The sequence below is a fragment of the Stegostoma tigrinum genome, chromosome 11 (assembly GCF_030684315.1).
Source record: "Stegostoma tigrinum isolate sSteTig4 chromosome 11, sSteTig4.hap1, whole genome shotgun sequence".
Classification (NCBI taxonomy): domain Eukaryota; kingdom Metazoa; phylum Chordata; class Chondrichthyes; order Orectolobiformes; family Stegostomatidae; genus Stegostoma; species Stegostoma tigrinum.
Window position 1 is genome coordinate 70,470,473 of NC_081364.1, and position 18,002 is coordinate 70,488,474.

At 44.7% G+C, this 18,002-nt stretch overlaps 1 long non-coding RNA gene across 4 annotated transcripts; it reads right to left on the reverse strand.

Annotated features, from left to right (window-relative positions):
* Positions 1-337: 337 nt before the first annotated feature.
* Positions 338-15,540, reverse strand: LOC125449881 (uncharacterized). 4 transcript variants are annotated; one of them, XR_009446322.1, is made up of 5 exons: positions 15,349-15,540; positions 14,177-14,352; positions 10,568-10,589; positions 7,134-7,180; positions 338-3,692 (listed from the first exon to the last, which is right to left on the reverse strand). It is a non-coding gene; the product is annotated as an uncharacterized LOC125449881 (long non-coding RNA). The 4 variants fall into 4 exon arrangements; XR_009446320.1 differs by having other exon boundaries at positions 10,568-13,928; XR_009446321.1 differs by lacking the exon at positions 10,568-10,589.
* Positions 15,541-18,002: the final 2,462 nt, after the last annotated feature.

Sequence of the window (18,002 nt, forward strand, 5' to 3'; positions counted from 1 at the left end):
TCAGGGAAACAGTTCTCAGTCAGGGCAAGGGAGATAGTATTCAGTCAGGAGATCCTGACACAGCATGTCCAAGGAATCATTCAATATCAGCCCAGAGACTTTGACACTGTCAGCCAGCCATTTGGGGCTAATCAGGACCTGGGAATCTGTATCAGTACAGTACAGAGAGGTGACCACACTCACATTCTCAAAATGCTCCAGTAGATTTGTTGAGCCTGAATTCCGCTCATCAATCCAAGCTGACCCTGTCCATTCCTGCCACTGGGCGTCAGTTTGATGAAATTCTCAAAGGTGTTCAGGAGTTTGGGAGGTGCAAGTCCATAGCTCCCTGAAATAGCAACACAAGTAGATAAGATAGTGAAGAATTTCACTTCCATGGTACACAGCATCTGGTCAGCTTTGATATGTGGCTGATAAGTGAGATGAGGTTTTTTTTCCAAACATGTCAGAGCATGCATTGTTCCTACGAGAACAACTGTGGTTCCATTCATGCATTTTTTTTTGTTTCAACCACGAAAATGGTCACAACTTGATCAAAAGTGAAAGTGACCGTCAACCAATTTGTACTGTGAGTTGTCAAATAAATTAGGACAGAGATAGATGTATTTGCAGGAGTTTTTTAAAAATTAACTTTTAAAAAAAATTCATGGAATCCTGATATCACTGGATAAAAATGGCAGTTTTCTTCCCTAAAGGACATAGGTGAACAGATGGGTTTTTCCAACTGACAATAGATTCACGGTCATCATTAGATTCTTATTTCCAGATTTTAAAAAAAACTCAAATTCCACCATCTGGAATGGTGTGATACAAATCTAGGTCACCAGACCATTATCTCAGTCTCTGTGTGAGATGTTAATGTGATAACATCCCATTGATATATATACACTTCTATAAATTAAAGTCTTTTATCTGCATTTGATTCCTATACAGAGACTTTAATGTATAGAAGTAAACTCTTATCTACCTACACATAGGTATGCAGACACTACCCAGAAGCTTCCTGCTCAGCTAGGAATTCAGTGTCAAGCTTTTGTAACTCCTTTTCTTCTCACACATCGGTATGCAGACACTGTCTTAAGCTTCCTGACTGAATTAAAATTAGAATGAAACTGTTTCAAATAGGGTTAGGTGGGGAAAATTTGTAAAGGTGTGAAACCTCGAAAGCATGTAACTTCTGTCACTGGCAAAGGGGCCAAGGCACTGATTTGGTTCTAGCCAGACACACTGGCAATGTGAAATCACAATCTGTCCCGGACAACAACTCGAAATTGCCTCCTGCCATTAGCAGCTACTTCACTAGCAATCGATACTGTATCCCGGTCTTTTATGTTGTTGATGTAATAATTGCTTGGTATCCTGTTTTTGTCTGTGGTAGTAATTGTTTTATGCATCATGCCATTGTAAATTGTGAAATCGTTTTAAATATCATGTCTTTTGTAAAGTATAAAAAGCAGGCACTGTCCGCTGCTCAGGGAGAATTACTTGCAAGACTCTGCACTCTGTGCCGGGTTGAGTACAGTAATTCTCCACAGCTTGTACTTGCTTGGTAATAAAAGGATTTGTGTTTTTCTAAACAGGTCAGTGTCTTGTGATTGCAGCAAGTCCGTGACGGTCTCCGAAAACGAACTCGACGTGGAGTAATGGACAGCAGACTAAATAGAAAATATACACTAGATATCACACAATGTTTTTGCATTCATCACGAGATCCGTCACTGCTATGGACACCTGGTAAAGATCTGAAGAGACTGCATTCCCCATGGACAGGTCACCAGGTTTCATAGCCGATTGCATTTTTCCAATCAGGGATATAGTACATGACTCATCGCAATCTTTTGTTTGGATTTAAAACTTTCCTTTGATTGTTTCCAAAAAACAAATATCTATTAGTAGTTGCAACATGTCTGTGGAGAGCAATAGAATCCATAATTGTAAAGGTGTGCAAACATATTGACCAGGCATAACTAACAAATAAAGGGCCATTGAGATCATAATAGAATCCGTACAGTGTGGAAGATGGCCATTCAGTCCATTACCAACCCTCCAAACAGCATCTCACCCAGTCTCACACCCTATCCCTGCATTTTGCACACAAGACACTATGGGCAATTTAGCATTGTCATTCTACCTAATTTGCACATTTTTGGACGTGGGAAGAAACTAGAGCACTTGGAGGAAACCCACGCAGGCAGGGTCTGGGTAGAACACTCTTTGTAAGTTCAGTGTGGACTCGACAGGCGAAATGGTCTGCTTCCAGACTGGAGGGATTCTATGATCTCCAGAAGCAGGCCCAAAAAGCATGATTTGGATATAGCTAACAGCAGAACCAAAAACCAACTTCACAGTTACTCAGAAATTTGCTGCTCGTTAACCAGTCCTGATGAACCAGGAAATCCCTTTTCACATACTGTGCAGGCGGATAGCCTTTTGTCAGTGTGAATGCATCAATGTGTCATGATAACATGACTATTTCCAAGTTCTACCGGACAGATACACAACTGTTGTTAACATTTTATCCGCAATACCAGGACCTTTAATTGAGCAGGGATCAGTAACATCAGTACAAACAGCCCAAAACCATGGTTCATTTGATAGTAAGAGTGACAGCAAAATCCTTCAACTGTGCTTCTTTGTGAACTCACTGGTGTTGTAACAGTTTGGATGACTGAGTGAGTGCTTTCCCCAACTCAAAGCTCAAGAATGGTCTCTCCCCAGTATGAACCTGCTGGAACATGAGCAGGTAGGATGACCAAGTGAATGCTTTCTCACATTGAGAGCAGGTGAATGGTTTCTCCCCAGTGTGAACGCTCTGGTGTCACTCTGTAGGTTAGGTGAGCAAGTGAATCCCTTCCCACACTGGGAGCAGATGAATGGTCACTCCCCAGAGTGAAGTCGGTGGTGTATCAGCAGGCAATTCGAGTCAGCAAAGCCTTTCCCTCACGCAGAACAGGCCAATGGTCTCTCTCCAGTGTGAATTCGCTAGGTGCATCAGCAGTTGAGATGTCTGAGTGAATGTTTTCCCACATTCCGAGCAAGTAAATGGTTTCTCTACAGTGCGAACTCCCTGGTGTTTAAGCAGGTTAGATGACTGAGTGAATCCCATTCCACAATCAGAGCAGGTGAATGGTTTTTCTCCAGCGTGACTCTGGTGGTCAGTTCGAGCTGGGATGGATTAAAAAATTCCTTCCTGCAAGCTGGAAATTTCGACAGTCTCTCCCCAGTGTCACTGCGCTGGTGTTCGGACATTTCAGATGAATCTTCACAGACCATGTGCATTTCTCCCCAGTGTGAATGCTGCTTTTTCCTCCAATGTTCAACATCCTGAGATAACTGGGTTGCGATAAACAAAGTGACTGTCAGAGCTGGATGTGGACTTGTTTGAATTCTCCAATTGCAGACCAAGCTTTCAAACCGAAAGCAAGTGCAGTGAGTGAGGAACCAGAAGAACAACCACAGATTGTGAAATCGAGAAATCCTCTGGACATTTATGGAGTGACACTTGGGAAATATGCTGGATCATCATTAGAACAAATTCAAATAAATATCCTCCAGGTAAGAGGTCCAGTCAGTATTTGCACAAAATGACTGAACGAGAGGTGGGAGAGCCAGGGAGGAAGGACAGGCATTGTAACTCAGTCTTTCAGAGGGATCAAAAGGTTAAGAAAAGTGCAGAAGTAAAATTGTGGAAATCTGAAATGAAAACAAAAAATGTTTAGTCGGAGTTGTACAGCACGAAACAATCCCTTTGGTCCCAGTTGTCCATGCTGACCAGATATCCCAAATTAATCTAATCCCATTTGCAAGCATTTGACCCATATTCCTCTTCCCTATTCACATACCCATCCAGATGCCTTTTAAATGTCATAATTGTACCAGCTTCCACCAGTTCCTCTAGCAGGTCATTTTACACAGGCACCACCCACTTTCCCTGAAAAAAAAAATCCTTCTTGGCTTAAACCAATGTGTTTAGTTCTCGTCTCTCCTGCCCCAGGTAAGCAACCTTGGCTACTCACTCCATGCCCACCATAATTTTATTAACCTCTAAGGTAACCTCTCAGCCTTCAATGCTCCAGGGAAAATAGCCCCAGCAGATTCAGCCTCTCCCTACAGCTCAAAACTTCCACCTCTTGCAACATCCTTGTAAATCTTTTCTGCACCCTGCCAAGTTTGACAGCATCATTCCTATAGCAGGGAGGCCAGAACTGAACACGGTATTCCAAAAGCAGCATAATCAATGCCTTGTTCAGCCTATTACATGACCTCCCAACTCCTACACTCAATGCACTGACCAATAAATGCAGCACAGCAAATATCATCTCCACTACCTTCTGTACCTGCAATAACCCTTCAAGGAACTGTGCACCTGTACCCCAAGGAGTCTCTGTTGCATAACAGTCCCCAGGGCCTCATCAGTAACTGTTTACAAAGTCCTGCCCTGATTTTCATTGCCATAATGCAACAGCTTGCATTTATCCAAACTAAACTAATTTCTGTCACTCCTGGGCCCATCGACCCATCTGATTAAGATCCCATTGTCCTTGGAGATAAACCTCTTTGCTTTGACGTAACAGCCCTGTTCACATCCATCAACATCAACCTGGCCAAAGAAACACTGACGACACTATTCGAAGAACAGAAGACACATACACCAGACACCACCGACCTCATCAGCAAGGACAACATCATCAAGCTAGTGGACCTATGCCTCACCACCCACTTCACTTTCAATAACAAAACCTACAGACAAACTAACGGGACACCCATGGGATCTCCGATATCAGGGTTCTTAGCAGAGGCAGTAATGCAGAGACTGGAACAAACAGCTCTGCCAATCATCCAACCCAAACTTTTGGTCCGCTACGTGGATGACACCTTTGTGTCACTAAACAAAACAAATTAGAGGAAACCTTCAAGATCATCAATAATACCCTTACTGCCATAACATTCACAAAAGAGGAGGAAAACAACAACAAACTGCCATTCCTAGATGTCACAGTAGAGCGACAGTCAATGGGGAACTTCAAACCAGCGTCTACAGGAAAACAACACTTTGGGACCAAATACTGAACTACAGGAGCAACCATCCCAACACCCACAAATGAAGCTGCATTAGAACATTATTCCAACGAGCCACCGCACACTGCAGCACAGAGGAACTACGCAGAGCAGAGGAAAATCACATATACAGTGTATTCAAAAAGAACGGGTACCCTATGAACACAGTCCGCCGATTTCTCAGGAATAAACCCAAACAAACAGACAAAACGGGCCCAGAAACCATAACCACTGTCCCCTACATCAAAGACATTTCCGAAATGACTGCCAGACTACTCGGACCCCTTGACATCAGGGTAGCCCACAAACCCAACACACTAACAGAGCAGCTAATGAACTTAAAAGACCCTATACAGGCAACAAGTAAAACGAACATCATCTACAAAATACGTTGCATGAACTGTGACAAACACTACATTGGACAAACTGGCAGAAAGCTAGCCACCAGGATACATGAACATCAACTAGCCACAAAACGACATGACCCACTATCACTCGTACCCTTACATACAGATGAGGAAGGACACCACTTTGATTGGGACAACACATCCATCCAAGAACAAGCCAAACAGAGACACGCACAAGAATTCCTAGAAGCATGGCATTCCAACCGGAACTCCATCAACAAACACATGGATTTGGAGCCATTCTACCATCCTCTGAGAAAAAGAACAGGAAACGACATCACCAACCCAAGGAAACCTAAACAGATGAACAGAAAGCGGGACATAACACCAGCGCTTCGTCGGAGGCTCACTGATGATGTTACCTAGAATTGTGACGAAACGTCTGAAAACAAACCTTCCAGCTCAGCGAGCAAACTCACATCCAAAACTTCTTTGCTGTTTACTACACCAACAATGTGTGCCATCTGCAAACTTACTAACCATTCCTCCAATATGCTTGATCTGATCTTGCTAACCTGTCCGTCATGTGGAATTTTGGTGAATGCCTTGCTGAAGCCCATATAGAAAATGTCCACTGCTTTGCCTTCAATCTTCTTTGTCACTTCCTCAAAAAACTCAATCAAGTTAGTTACTCAAGATTTCCCACTCACAAAGCCATGTTGACTATCCCTAAGCAGTCTTTGCTTCTCTGAACACATGCAAATCCTGTCCCTCAGAATCCCCTCCAGCAATTTACCCAACACTGACATCAGGCTCAACGGTCGATAGTCCTCTGGCTTTTCCTTAACGAATGGCACCACAAATGCCACCCGGTCTTCTGGCACTTCACTAGTGTCTTAGGTGATGCAGATACCTCAGCAAGGGACCAGCAATTACTTCCCCAGCTTCTCCCAGAGTTGTGGGTAACACCTGATCAGGTGCCAGGAACCTATCCACCTTTATGCAGTTTAAGACGTCCAGCACCATGACCGCTGTAATATGGACACTTCTCACAACTCACTATCTCTCCAAGTTCTCTAGCTTCCATATCCTTCTCTGCAGTAAATACTAATGCGAAATACTCATTCACTATCTCAACCTGCAGTTCCACACACACAGCCTTGTTGATCTTTAAAAGGGCCCTGTTTTCTCCCTAGTTGCTTTTTTGTCCCAAAATGAAGTGTCAGAATCTCTTGGGATCACCCTTAACCCTATTTGTCAAAGATAGCTCATGTCTCCTTTTTGCCATCCTCATTTCCCTTGAGTATACTCCAACTGCCCTTATACTTCGAGGGATTGACCCAGTTCCTGCTGTCATTACCTGACATGCGCTGCCTTCTTTTTCTTGACCACAGCCTCAATTTCTTCAGTTGTCCAATAGCCCTGACAATTAACAGTCTTGCCCTTCACATGAGAAGGAACACACTGTCTCTGGACTCTCCCGATTTTATTTTTGAAGGCCTTTCACTTTCCAAGCATCCCTTTAACTGCATATTACCTCTCTCGATCATCGTTTGGAAGTTCTTGCCCAATACTGTCAAAGTTGGCCTTCCTCCAATTTAGAAACGTATATTAAATATACAACTTTTATATTTAAACTGATCCCATCTGTCTGCATCTGGCACATATTCCTCTAAACCTTTCTTATGTATGTCTTAATTCAAATGCCTTTTAAACAATGCGACTGTACCTGCATCCACCACCTCCTCTGAAAGTTTGTTTCACACATGAACCACTCTGTAAAAGAAAAAAAAATTGTCCCTCACGTCTTTTTTAAATATGTCTTTCTCCTCTCACCTTACATGTCCCCTTGTCTTAATCACCCAACCTAGGGAAAAAAAACCCCTATATATTCACATAATCTGTGCCCCTCATGTTTTTATTAACATCTGTAAGGTCACCCTGTAACCTCCTATGCTCCAATCCTAGCTTTGGCAGTCTATTTTGATAATCAAGCCCTCCATTCCTGGCAACATCCCAGCAAGTCTTTTCTGAACTGTCTCCAGTTTAATAATAATGTCCTTCCTGTAACAGGGTGACCAGGGCTGCACACAATACCTCAAATGAAGCCTCACCAATGTCCTGTACAACCTCAATATAACATCCCAACTCCTATACTCAAAGGTCTGAGCAATGAAGAAAGTGTGCAAAACAATTTACTGAACAACCTGTCTGCCTGTCTCCATAAACTTCAAAGAATTATGCAGTGAATTTCAGCATTTCTCTGTGCCACAACACTACCCTGGGTGCAACCATCAATTGTGTAATTCCTACCCTTGTTCATTTTACCAAAATACAATAGCTCACATTTATTCAAATTGAACCTCATCCTCCACTCCTCAACCCATTGACCCAATTGATTAACATCTCACCGTCATCTTAGATAACCTTCACTAACCACTATGCCACCAATTCTAGTATCATCTGCAAACCTCCTCATCTTGTCCCTTAAATTCTCATCCAAATCATTAATATAAATGAGAAACAAAAGTGGGCCCTGTGCCGATTGCTGTGGAACACGCTGGTCACAGAACTCCACTCTGAAAAATCCTCCAGCACCACGTTCTCTCCTATAACTAAGCCAATTGTTTCCAATTAGCAAGGTCTTCCTGAATCACGTGTGATCTAAATTTACTGGAATTCTGGAACCCCGACAAAAGCTTCACACTCATTCTAGAGGTGCTGCAAATCTGACCCAATTCCCCCGCCATTTGTCCATGGCCCTCTTGATCGTTCCTTGAAAAGTTAAATCCCAAATCTTTGACAATAACTACCTGAACCTGCATCCAGCTGCCACTCAGACTGTTCCAGATCCTGGGAACTTGCCGAGTCAAGTAACCTTCAAGTTTTCACCCTGCATTATTTGCCAATTATCTGAATGTTGTATTCGGCAGTTACCAAACATTGTCACAATGTTAATAATTTTTCTCTCTCTGCAAACTAATATCTGGGAAACAAACCTACTACTAAACTAAATCATTGCTAATCAGCCCCAAGGAGAATCATCCGAGCTTCTGTTAGCTCTCTCCAAACCAGAAACCCATCATAATTATAGATAACAAAGTGTGGAGCTGAATGAACACAGCATTTGCTGCTTGGCCAGCTGTGTTCATTCAGCTCCACGCTTTGTTATCTCGGATCATCCATCATCTGCAGTTCCCATTATCACCCATCATAATTGTAATTTACTTATGGGATGTGGTCTTTGCTGCCCAGACTAATATTGATTGTCCATTTTTATTTGATTTGGAGAAACTGGCAGTGAACCACTTTCTCTCACTACTGCACTCCATGTGCTGTAAGTGCACCACTGTGTCATTGAGATGATAATCCACCCTGGAGCCTCACCATACTCCCTATCGCAGGAATCATACCTCAATCCTCACTACCCTCCCTATCATGAAAATGACCCTCGAGCCTGCGCTATTGCAGGCTCCACCCTCGAGCCTTACCACCTTTCCTGTCACTGGAATCTCTCTCCAGCCTCACGACCTGCCTATTGTTGGTATCTCCCTCTAGCCTCAGAACTCTCACCGTCTCTGTAGATTCCTCCAGTCTCTCAAGCCTCCTTATCTCTAATCTCCTCCAGCCTCAACACCCTCCTATCTCTGTAAATTCCTCCAGCCCGTATAAACTTCCTTAGATGTGTAATTGCCTTTACCCTCACAAACCTCCTTTTATTTGAGGTCTCCTCCAGCCTCTCAATCCTCACCATTTCTCTAACTTCCTCCAATCTCACACTTTCCTTACTTTTGTAATCTTCTCCAGTCTCAGAACCCTTCCTGTCTCTAATATCCTCCAGCCTCTCAAATCTCAATGATATGACCCTTTCTCTAATACAGTTCTAATGATGATGCCCCATGTTTATTCTTCCACTTGATGGCAGCATGTGCAATTTCCTGGGCTTCAAGCTCCAGAATGTCTTGGTAAACCACTTCATCTCTATACCTCACTCGTCTCCCAAAAACATTAACCAATTATGAGTCATCTATTCTAACATCTCCTTTCCTGAGAGGGGAAAAATTGCTTGAACTATTGCTTGGCATCTTCTCTGTGAAGTGTCTCGGAGGTCGACAGTACAGAAAAGGGCTCTGTGGCCCATCCAGCCTGGGCCAGTTAAAATCCACCACCTAACTATTCTAATCTAATTTTCCAGCACTTGGCCCAAAGACTTGTCTGCGTTGGCATCACAAGTGTGCATCTAAATATGTCTTAAACGCTATGAGGATCTCTGTGCCTACCACCCTCACAGACAGTGAGGTTCAGTGCCATTGTCACAGCATGATGACATCACAGACAGGAACAGAGGCGAGCTGAGTCTGTGCAAACCAAAGATCCCCCACACACTGTGAAGGACGGGAGGGTCCCTGATAGGGGGCAGAGGAGATTTAACAGAATGGTTTGTAGGGAGAGGGTTTTTAGTTACATGGTTAGGGCTGTTTTTTTTAAACATTATTCTTTCATGTGACTTGGGCATTGCTGGTACATAGAGAATATCCATCTATAATAGATGGACTCTCCTTCTCAACCTCTCCCCTCGCCTGGGGTGTGGTAATCTTCAGGTTAAACCAGCCCTATGGTCAGGTAGGACAATGGTGACTTTACCTTTGGCACAGTGATGCCACTTTCCCTTGGTGGTGTAGAGGGGAATGTTGAATGTGGTGGATGGGACACCACTGACACAGTGCTTCATCTGGAGGATGTTCACTTTTTCTAATAATGTTGGGGTTGTATTCATGCAGGGAAGAGGAAAATGTTCCAACACAATCCAGACGATTGCCTTATAGACAGCAAACAGTCATTGGGGAACCGGGTGTTTGGGGGAAACAGATTGTTCTCCTTGTAACAAAGGATTTTGAGGGGCCTTTGATAGAGGTGTTTACAAAAGAAACACTTTAGGATGATAAAATGTACACTCATGACTGATCATAAAAAAGATTACAGGACATATATGGAAAAATTTAGGGATGATCTATGGAGAGAATGGGGTGATTTAAGAGAAAAAAATTTACACGGCAAATGAGAAATGAGCAGGAACACAATACTCATGCACAATGCGAATATCCAGATGCTGATGAATTGAGTAATTCTGTCAGAGTTTGGTGTTACAATTGAGTTTCCCACCTGAAAGTCCACTTGTAATATCCTGTAACACAAATTCATAAAATCCATCACTGTCAGTCCGGGTAGAAATGCACAACATCCCCTCATCCTGGCCGAAGATAACTGTGCATTGTCCCTATTACACGTTATCCCTTGCGGAGGTCAGTCGTCGATTCAGGGAGAAATCTATTTGGGTTTCCAGGAATTTCCACCTTGGGACTTCATGTCACTGACCAGAACTGCAGGTCTTTGACACATGGCAAAGAATGGCCAAGATTTAGTGAGAGGAAAGAGAGAATAGAGATGGAGTGGGATTTTCCAATGACAGTGAAGTCAAATATTGGTTTTGGACAGAATGGATGAGATGGGCATAACCAGAAAAGAGGAGCAGACAGAACAAGGATAATATCTGAACTGGCATGGGGGAAGAGGCAAGGAGGAGGAGAAATAAGAGAGACATAGAATGTTTGTGGTTTAGCAGGAATAGGGCAAAGGATTAAGACGAGCTCTGATAAGGCTTGCCATAAGACTGGAGAAAGATGCAAGATTAGGACTAAAACAACGAGCAACGTGCCAGGCAATTTGGTTTGGTGGGCAAGTGGGAGAGAGGGAAGCAAGGGAGGCATCTGATTTGGATAGTCTCAATCTTAATGACATGGAGGTTCTACGTCTCTCCCTCACTTGTTGTTGGAGGGGAGGATGGAGGAGACAGGATGATGGACAATGGTTTGCAAAGAAACAAAGCCTGTGTTAGAGATATTCAAAAATGAGTGAACAAACCTGATGATTTAACTTTTATCCAGAATACTAAAGTGTACAACAGAAGTCTGGGTTTGAATCCCATCTCAGCAGATGGTGGAATTTGAATTCAATAAAAAAACTGGAATTAAGAATCAACTGGTTGCCATGGAACCATTGCTAATGGCAGAAAAAGAAAAAAATCCTAATGTCCTTCAGGGAAAGAAATTTGCCAATCTCAGCAAGCCACTCAATTACAAATCACTGCAAAGTCTCAACAAAGGAATGAAGCTGGGTGGACCACTTGGCATCTGCCAAGGCACGAGGAAAGACGCCTGCAGAATCAGCCCTATTGACTCGACAAACTCCTCCTTACTAATATCTGGGGGCGAGTGGCAAAATTTGGAGATGGCTCAAAGACTAGTCAAGGAACAGCGTCATATGCTTAGAATCTACCTTATAGACATTTGAAACAAGCCACCATCACTGTCCTTAGTGAAGGCCTGTCCCAGGAGCAGGACAGACGTGGCAGCACAGTGCTATTCTGACCACAGTAATTGACCTGGGAGTACGACATTGATTCTGACGCCTGGAAGACTCATGGCTCCTGCTGAATGCCATGGATCATCCTCCCTCAGTTGATAAACTGGCAACAGTATTGTTGCTAGATTATTAATCCAGAGACCCAGACACCATTCCGGGGACTTGGGTTCGAATCCTGCCGTGGCAAATGGTGGAATTTGAATTAAATAATGATCTGGAATTAATAGTCGAACGATGACCATGAAACCATTGCTGATTATTTGGGTTCACTTATGTCCTTTTGGGAAGGAAATCGGCCATCCTTACCTGATCTGCATGACATGCAACTCCAAACCCACAGCAATGTGGTTGACTCTTAAATGCCTTCAGGGAAATCAGGGATGGGCAATAAATGCTGGTCCAGCCAGCAACTTCCACATCCCAAGAGTGAATTTTAATTAAAAACTCCATGTTGAACAGCACTTGGAGTAAGCACTGAGTGTAAATGGCAATAAAGGTAGTCAATGCCCCCCATCAGGAGTAGTTCACAGCAGGATTACCAATCAGGCTGGTTGGGTCCTAAAGGAAAAAAAAACTGCTTGGCTGGGACTGCAGCAGGTGCTGACAAAACCAACAGAAGGGAAAAACATAGCTGGTGTCATTGTCACGAAATTCCCAGCTGCAGATGCAACTGTCCATGACAGGATTGGTAACGGCAACCACCGCACAGTCCTGTGGAGGCAAAGCATCATCTTAAACTTGAGAATATCCTCCATTGTGTTGAGTGGCACTAACATCGGCTAAATGGGACAGACTTGGAACAGATATAGGGGCTCAAAACCAGACATCTATGAAGCGCTATGGGACATCAACAGCAGCAGAACTTTCCAGCACAATCTGTAACCTCAGGGGCCAGCATATTGTGCACTCAACCATTACCATTGATCCAGGGGAACCACACTAATTGAATGGATAGTATAGGAGGGCATGCCAAGAGCAGCATCAGACATAGCTAAAAATAAGGTGTCAACCTGGTAAAACTACCAAACAGGACTATCTGCATGCCAAATAACATAAGCAGCAAGTGTTAGAGCTGAGCCACCCCATAACCAGTAGATCAGATCTAAGCTCTGTAATTCTGCCACACCCAGTCGTGAATGGTGATGGGCAATTAAACTGGAGGAAGCATGCCAAAAATCTTCATCCTGACTGACAGAGGAGCCCAACCTATTCACGCACAAGACAAGACTACTGCATTTGCAGGAATATTCAGCCACAAGTGCCAATTGGATGATAAATCTCAGCCTTCTCCAGATGCCCCCAATATCACAGCTTTGAGTTTTCATCCAATTTGACTCGTTTCAAATGATATTAATAAATAGAGGAATAGTGCAGCAAAGATTATGGGCCCTGGCAACAGTACCGATGACTTGTGCTCCAGAGCTTGCTACCTGCCAAGCCAAACTGTTTGAGTACTGCTACAGCCCTGGAATCTACTGACAATTTGGAAAACTGCCCAGGTCTGTTCAGCACAAAAACACAGCAAATCCAACTCGACCAATTTCCCCTCAAGCAGTCTCCTCTCTATCATCAGTAAAGTGATGGAAGGTGTTGTCAACAGTGGTACTAAGCAGCACTTATTCAGCAGTAACATGCTCAGTGACGCCCAGTTTGGGTCACGGCGGGCACTCGGTTCCAGATCTTATTACAGACTTGATCCACAAATTCACAAACAGCTGAATTCCTGAGGTGAGGTGAAGGCAACAGCAGATTCCTGCACAAAAAAACATTTTGTTCCACTTCAGTGACAATGACACCTTAGTATCAGCTCATCTGCTGAACCTCTCATCTATTCCTGCGTTACCTCTAGACTTAACTATCCAAACACACTCCCAGTTGACCTCCCACATTTAACGTCCCCGTAATCTCAAGAATATCTAAAATTCTGCTGCGCACAAGTTCATTTGTACCAAAACCTGTTCACTCATCACTGCTGTGCTCCCTGACCCACAAAGGCTCCTATTTATAAGCAACAATTTAAAATTCTCACCCGTGATTTAATTCCTGGCCGTGATGATCCCTGTTTCCCTGCACCACACAACCTTTGAGACTCCAACAGAGTCTGAAAGTAAATGAATTGTCAATGTGTTTAATCATTGCTTCACTATTGGAGGCTGTTTCTACAGTTGCCAGGCAACATGGTCTGGAATTCCTATGATAAACCTCTCAGGTTTGCTTTCCTTCTTTAAGATAGTCATGAAAACCTGTGAATTTGGTAATGTTTTTGGTCGCCTAGTCTAAATATCTCCTGACATAAAAAAATTCTTGATAATTTTTTTGTGAAATTATAAATATGATAAAAATACATACAGTTTGTTGATTTGGACCTACACCATCAGCTCTTCAGTATCGCTAGATGAATGATCTGTAACTTCTCAAATGACCGCATTGTGGAAGTACCTTCATCATACGAACTGCAGCAACACACGAAACTTGAACATCACATTTTCCACAGGCAACTGGGCTTTGGCAACGATCACTGGTATCTGTGGAAGGAGAAAGAGTAAATGTTGCAGAAGTGCAAAAATGAACGACAGAATAAAAAAGCTGTAGAATTTGGTGGTCTGAAATGGAAGAAAAATGCACTCTCTTTCTGCCAAAAAATTGCCTGACTTTGAAAGACACCATTCAAAAATTAATCTGGTAAGAGAGCAGCACACAGTTAGGGGGTGGGCAGCAGTGGAATATTCAGTTACAACAGGTATAAGAAAATAACAGTAAAATACTAAACAGAGATCAAATATATCCATCATGAGAGACTGAAGAGATCAGACACTGACAAAGATGTGATCAGGAAGCACAGAACGAAGTTAGCAGTGCTAGCTGCTATGATCCCACAGTCTGGGTAAGAATTCCAGAAGAAACAAACATTTCTCTTGGTTCGAATTTGCTCTGTGTAATTTCATTTCATTTCTGAAGAAGGATCCAGACTCAAAACACAGGCAGTGCCGATACAGTCATCCATGCACTGGAGGAAGAGGTGGGATTCGGGGCCAGTGTAGGTATGAAAGAGGGATTGTTCCGCATAACCGACAAAGAGACAGGCATAGCTTGGGCCCATGGAGGTAACCATGGCCACCCCCTTTGTCTGTAGGAAGTGGGAGGAGATGAAAGAGAAGTTGTTGAGGGTGAGGACGAGTTCACTTAGTCACACAATGGGGTCAGTGGAGGGGAACCAGTCAGAGCCGCAGGACAAGAAAAAGCATCACTTTCTACCAGAGACGGCTGCGCATGCGCCCAGCTTCAACTCCGCCCTCAAAATTTCAATGCTGCCGCGCATGCGCCCTGCGGATCATTGCCCCCAATAAAGACGGTGGCAGTCACACAATCGATCACTATCTGAGGCGTTGATTTATTTTCTGCAAACGTGAGCCTGGGAGTTTCAAATGTGGATTTTCCGACGTGCACACCAAAGCCCATACGAATATCACTTCCCTCCCGCTTTCTGCCGTTTTGCCTTCTTCACCGGGTCCTGCTCTTACCTCAATTGCACAAACCTTAGTCTCAGCGAAGGGGCCAGGCACAAAACGTCAGCTTTCCTGCTCCTCCTATACTGCTTGGCCTGTTATATTCATCCAGCTCTACACCTTGTTATCTCGGAGTCTCCGGCATCTGCAGTTCCGACGTTTCTCAGCGAACCTGCACTGCTCCGGTGGATGATCACGTGGTTTGCACTGATCCAGCCCCCTCTTCATTCCGATTGGTTAGAAGGGCAGAGACGTTCGCCCAGGAATGCACGTAAACCCTGTATTCCTATTGGTCCCACACTAACATCAATCAACCAGACGCCATTGTGACCTGGAGCATGTGCAGTGCTTTCTGTTGTTATTGTCATCAGACTCTTGACACTTTGAGACAAATGATCCTCAGAACTGGATGAGAAAGATTGTTACATTAGCGATCCTGGGGCTTTAATAAGTCGCTCTGAGGAAGGGGCACTGCATCCGAAACGTTAACTCTGTCTTTTTACCTTCACAGATGCTGCCAGACCTGCTAAGCTTTTCAGGCAACTTTGTTTTTGTTCCTGGTTTCCAACATCCGAGTTCTTTTGTTTTTTTTAATAAGTCGCGATTGAAAAGGCTTCCGGCAGCTCAAAGCTAAAGATACTCTTGATACCGCTCTGTCAGCGAATAGAGAAATGGCGGTGAAATAAGGGTAATAAATAGAGGTCCAGCAGTCCTCAGGTAAGATGTAAAGAGAATAATTATGAATATGAAGAACATCACGTGGTGAAGTGAGGTGAGTGTTGTGCATATGAACTGTGATTGGGCAGAGAGGGAGGTTAATCAAAAAAGAACAAGCATAATGGAGATTCGCAAGAAAGGTCTGTGCAATGGAAAGCAACGAGAATCAGAAGGTAAAAGCCCAAGATGGAGTTTGAAGACCAAGGCTGCAAAAACTTCAATGATAGAGATAATGGGAACTGCAGATGCTGGAGAATTCCAAGATAATAAAATGTGAGGCTGGATGAACACAGCAGGCCAAACAGCATCTCAGGAGCACAAAAGCTGACGTTTCGGGCCTAGACCCTTCATCAGAGAGGGGGATGGGGAGAGGGAACTGGAATAAATAGGAAGAGAGGGGGAGGCGGACCGAAGATGGAGAGTAAAGAAGATAGGTGGAGAGAGTGTAGGTGGGGAGGTAGGGAGGGGATAGGTCAGTCCAGGGAAGACAGACAGGTCAAGGAGGTGGGATGAGGTTAGTAGGTAGCTGGGGGTGTGGCTTGGGGTGGGAGGAAGGGATGGGTGAGATGAAGAACCGGTTAGGGAGGCAGAGACAGGTTGGACTGGTTTTGGGATGCAGTGGGTGGGGGGGAAGAGCTGGGCTGGTTATGTGGTGCAGTGGGGGGAGGGGACGAACTGGGCTGGTTTAGGGATGCAGTAGGGGAAAGGGAGATTTTGAAACTGGTGAAGTCCACATTGATACCATATGGCTGCAGGGTTCCCAGGCGGAATATGAGTTGCTGTTCCTGCAACCTTCGGGTGGCATCATTGTGGCACTGCAGGAGGCCCATGATGGACATGTCATCAAGAGAATGGGAGGGGGAGTGGAAATGGTTTGCGACTGGGAGGTGCAGTTGTTTGTTGCGAACTGAGCGGAGGTGTTCTGCAAAGCGGTCCCCAAGCCTCCGCTTGGTTTCCCCAATGTAGAGGAAGCCGCACCGGGTACAGTGGATGCAGTATACCACATTGGCAGATGTGCAGGTGAACCTCTGCTTAATGTGGAATGTCATCTTGGGACCTGGGATGGGGGTGAGGGAAGAGGTGTGGGGACAAGTGTAGCATTTCCTGTGGTTGCAGGGGAAGGTGCCGGGTGTGGTGGGGTTGGAGGGCAGTGTGGAGCGAACAAGGGAGTCACGGAGAGAGTGGTCTCTCCAGAAAGCTGACAGGGGAGGGGATGGAAAAATGTCTTGGGTGGTGGGGTCGGATTGTAAATGGCGGAAGTGTTGGAGGATAATGCGTTGTATCCGGAGGTTGGTAGGGTGGTGTGTGAGAACGAGGGGGATCCTCTTGGGGCGGTTGTGGCGGGGGCGGGGTGTGAGGGATGTGTTGCGGGAAATACGGGAGACGCGGTCAAGGGCGTTCTCGATCACTGGGGGGGGAAAGTTGCGGTCCTTAAAGAACTTGGACATCTGGGATGTGCGGGAGTGGAATGTCTTATCGTGGGAGCGGCGGAGGCGGAGGAATTGGGAATAGGGGATGGAATTTTTGCAGGAGGGTGGGTGGGAGGAGGTATATTCTAGGTAGCTGTGCGAGTCGGTGGGCTTGAAATGGACATCAGTTACAAGCTGGTTGCCTGAGATGGAGACTGAGATGTCCAGGAAGGTGAGGGATGTGCTGGAGATGGCCCAGGTGAACTGAAGGTTGGGGTGGAAGGTGTTGGTGAAGTGGATGAACTGTTTGAGCTCCTCTGGGGAGCAAGAGGCGGCGCCGATACAGTCATCAATGTATCGGAGGAAGAGGTGGGGTTTGGGGCCTGTGTCGGTGCGGAAGAGAGACTGTTCCACATAACCTACAAAGAGGCAGGCATGCGGGTGCCCATGGCCACCCCCTTAGTCTGTAGGAAGTGGGAGGAGTCAAAAGAGAAGTTGTTGAGTGTGAGGACGAGTTCAGCGAGGCAGATGAGAGTGTCGGTG